At 43.2% G+C, this 4,393-nt stretch overlaps 1 long non-coding RNA gene across 1 annotated transcript; it reads right to left on the reverse strand.

Annotated features, from left to right (window-relative positions):
* Positions 1–232: 232 nt before the first annotated feature.
* On the reverse strand, positions 233–1,808 carry LOC115276480. Its single transcript, XR_003901958.1, has 3 exons — positions 1,777–1,808; positions 1,573–1,623; positions 233–283 (listed from the first exon to the last, which is right to left on the reverse strand). It is a non-coding gene; the product is annotated as an uncharacterized LOC115276480 (long non-coding RNA).
* Between the last annotated feature and the right edge of the window lie 2,585 nt (positions 1,809–4,393).

Below are 4,393 nucleotides of genomic sequence, written 5' to 3' on the forward strand. Positions count from 1 at the left end.
TTAAAGGAGGTGACACTCACCCAGGTTATTACATATTGCTGACACTATTCAAAACTTATCCTGATACTTGAAAATCATGCCCGTTACTTCACTTTTGTCCTCAGAATTGATCTGCCAACTAAGTACCTTATACGTCATGGCTACAAAAATTCTTGATCCCACAAGCCTCCACGTGCTCCAGGACAGGAATTTAAAATATCCGAGCTCCGATCTTCATTTTGCCACTTACCTGCCTTAGAGTCCTCGTAAGTTCTCTTCCATCTCTGTGCCTTCATTTCTTCATCTGCAAAATGAGTCGATGATAAATGTGACTTAGAGATCAGACTGCTGAAAGGTGGCATTCCTATATCTGTGGTTTGTAAGTCTGTTTTTTTGGGGGGGGGCAAGTGTGAGCAGAGGAGGGGCAGAGAAAGACGGAGGAAAAGAATCTCAAGCAGGCTCCACGCTATCAGTGCAGAGCCCCAACCAGGGCTCGAACTCATGGACAATGAGATCATGCCCTGAACTGAAATCAAGAGTCGGATGCTTAACCAACTGAGCCACCCAGGCATCCCCTGCATCTGTGAACATCTGCTTCATACACAGCAGGGTCTGGGTCCTGTGAAACACACACCAGAACGGAAAAGCCGTCCCTCTTCCTTACACGTACAGTTAAGTAACAAGGCAAAGAAAGCCATGTTTAATGGGCACCAGATCAATGTGCTCTCAGGACCACAAGCTCTCACGAAGCTCAAGAGACGGAAAAATCCTTGGGGACTGCATTGGCGGGAGGAAAAAGGAACTGTGTCTGTGTCCATCACAGTCATGGTTCTTCAAGAAACAGACTCTTCTTTAGAAGTCTGACAGAACAGGGGCACAGGGGAGGCTCAGTCAGTTGGGCATCTGACTCTTGATTTCGGCTCAGGTCATGACCTCACGGTTTGTGAGTTCGAGCCCCACATCAGGCTCCGTGCTGACCATGCTGGGCCTGCTCGAGATTCTGTCTCCTTCTCTCTCTGCCCCTCCCTGACTTGTCCTCACTCTCAAAATAAATCAATCAACTTAAAAAAATGTCTACCAGAACCAAAAAATACACCCAGAAACGTACATACTCACAAATATTTATTTTTCATTTCAGGGAGACATGTACCTCCTAGTGCCTATGTATGGATTTTAAAAATGCCCTCACCCCTAGTCAGGGATTCCTAACTTGTACATTTAAGTAAACTTACATTTTCTATGATTATCTCCTTTTTCGCTAAGATTCTATCCGTAAGTTCTCTAAAGTATCATCAATACAGTGTCTTAAATGGACAGAAATAAAAAGTTACTGACCAGCAAACACAACGGTTCTCTCTCTACGGAAAGGTAACATTCAGAACTTTCTTTAGAAAACATTCCAATCCAGGGGAGTAATACCGGCCTGGCCTGTGTTAGTACATACCAGGTGTGTGTATTTTGAGTTCTGCCAACTGGTAAGCCCTTAATCACCATATCCGTATTTTCATTCAGGAGAGGCAGCTTGCCATAAAGGTAAAAGCGTAGAAACCAGACTTCAGAGATTTCAGTTCTAATCTTTGCCTTGCCACTTACTTCTTTATAATCCTGGGAAATCCTCTTCCTCTCCAAGCCTCCACTGCCCCGCTGTAAAATAAGTCAAGGAAAAAATATGACTTAGTCACTTCCACATCGATACGTTCTAAGGACCAGATGGGGTAACAGATGTGTACTACCCAAACGTGAGGGTTTTTTTTTTTTCTCTCTTTCTCAGGGCTGTTTGGAAGAAAAGACATTTACCTTGTGCATATTTTGCAGGTTCGCTTCCCAGAAAGAGATTTTACGGAAGTTTGACATCACGGACGTTTGGATTACACGAAAATCACCATGCAGGATGTTCTGTGTAAAGTAACACCGCCCGTATCAACAATGCTAAGCCATTCACAGATGCCAGCTGAAATCCATTCCTTAACCCCCTGAATTTTCCACCGATGTCAAGTGCGCCTCCCTCCCCAAGGCACATTATATGAGAAAGGCTTGCCGGCTTTTCTACTAAGTAGGCATTGTTTGAGTTGCAGGGCAGAAAAATGCTTAAAGCTATTCACAAATGACTTCTATTTGGGAAAAGATGTTGGCTCCCGAGCTGAAAAGAGCTTAAAATATGATCGTTTCAGTCTTCAATCCATCCATGTTGTTAGTTTTGCAGTTACAGTTACTAAGCTCTTTGCCTAGCCTCGCCCACCCCCAGAGCTGATGCAATGTGAGAGAACTCCCTGAGTGGGGCTGCTGCCCTCGAAGATCCAATGGCAGTTTTGTTCTTTACGACTCACCAACAGGGCAGCAGGGGGATATGGAGGCTACCATGCCCAGGACAGGAGGCTGGGCGTGTTTGAAATGACCAACGTCCAGTGTTGGCGGAAAGTGGCCAAGTCCTTAAGACTGGTGACTCGTTCAACCTGTAAGGGAAATCTAAAATAATCGCTTTCCTTTAAAAAAAAAAAATGTGGTCACTTAACAATGCTGCCATCTGACCGTGGTCTTGTCAGCCCAGAAAGCAAGTACCCAGCTGGGCTGGACTTATGTCCCTGAACTAGAAACCCTGGCTACCAAGGGTCATTTTTAAGTGACGATGGCCGCAGCCCCTGCATCGCCTCTCCGTGAGGAAAAAGCATCTTCCAGCCTATTTTCACTTTTCTTCTAATGGAGTCCCCTTTCCTTTCTGTGTGGAGAATTTCCTCCAGCCTGTGAAAGATGGAGCCAAGCTTGATTGTGCAGAATTTGGGAAGTAATAATATAATGCTGTTCCTAGTACTTACAGCCAGGCCCTCACTCCCAACCTATCTCCTGCGCACAGCTGACATCTGTCTTCCCCAAACACACTTTGTGCACAGCGTCTTTTTACCATGGAGTCTGTGAAGGTTTCAGAGCAAAGGCCAAGCTCTGGAGTCTGGCATTCAAGGCCTTCCGAATGGCTTTTCTAATGAATTCTACCCAACATTTATGAAAGAAAGAATACCATTTCTACCCAACCTCTTCCAGAAAGTTGAAAAAGAGAAAATCCTTCCTAACTCATTCCAAGAGACTCTGATACCAAAACAAGACAAGGACATTACAAGAAAACAGATTAATATCCCTTGTGAACATTACTGAAAAAATGTTAACAAGAGGTTGGTCAATCAAACCCAACAATATATAAAAAAGATAATACATCATGATTACATGGGGTTCGCTGTAAAGATGCAGGGCTGGTTTAACATCTAAAAATAAATCAATGTAATTTATAATATTAAGAGATTAAAAAACAGTATGGTTGTCCTAATAGATGCAGAAGTAGAACTTAACAAAATATATCTATTCTGATAAAACTCAGCAGACTAGAACAAGAACTCCCTCAACCTCACAAGGAGCATTTTCCCAATGCTTAGAGCTAATAGCACACTTAATAATGACAGAGTGAGGGGCGCCTGGGTGGCTCAGTCGGTTAAGCCTCCGGCTTTGGCTCAGGTCAGATCTCACGTTCGTGGGTTCGAGCTCCGTGTCAGGCTCTGTGCTGACAGCTAGCTCGGAGCCTGGAGCCTGCTTCCGGTTCTGTGTCTCCCTCTCTCTCTGCCCCTCCCCCTCTCATGCTCTGTCTCTCTCTGTATTAAAAATAAATAAAATATTAAAAAAATAATAATGACAGAGTGAATGGTTCCTCCTAAATCAGGAGCTAGATATTTTTTCTCACCATTTCTATTAACCATTGTATTGGAGAGTCTAGACAATACAATAAGGCAAGAAAAAACATGAACAACATGCATCCATACTGGAAAGAAAAAATTAAACTTTCTTTGTTCACAAATGAAATAATAATCTGTAAAGAAAATCCTATGAAATTCACCATTAAAGGGGTGCCTGGGTGACTCAGTCAGTTAAGGGGCCGAATGGCTGACATCAGCTCAGGTCATGATCTCATGGTTCGTGGGTTCGAGCTTCATGTTGGGCTCTGAGCTGACAGCTCAGAGCCTGAAGCCTGCTTCAGATTCTGTCTCCCCTTTCTCTGTCTCAATAATAAACTTTTAAAAAATTTTTAAAGAAATTTACTATTAAAAAACCCACTATACAATTGCAAAATACAAATATTGTCTTTCCGTACCCACCAGCAACAATTGTAAGTTGACATTTAAAATAAGAGTTCTTTTTAGATTAAAAAAATGAAATACTTAGGGATAAATCTGACAAATATATGAAGATCTAAACACAATACTATAGGGGCATCTGGATGGCTTAGTTGGTTCTGTGTCCAACATCTGCTCAGGTCATGGTCTCATGGTGAGTTTGAGCCCCAGGTTGGACTCTGTACCAACAGCTCAGAGCCTGGAGCCTGTGTTGGTTTCTGTGTCTCATGTTCTCTCTGCCCCTCCCCAACTCATGCTCT

The sequence above is a fragment of the Suricata suricatta genome, chromosome 13 (assembly GCF_006229205.1).
Source record: "Suricata suricatta isolate VVHF042 chromosome 13, meerkat_22Aug2017_6uvM2_HiC, whole genome shotgun sequence".
NCBI lineage: Eukaryota > Metazoa > Chordata > Mammalia > Carnivora > Herpestidae > Suricata > Suricata suricatta.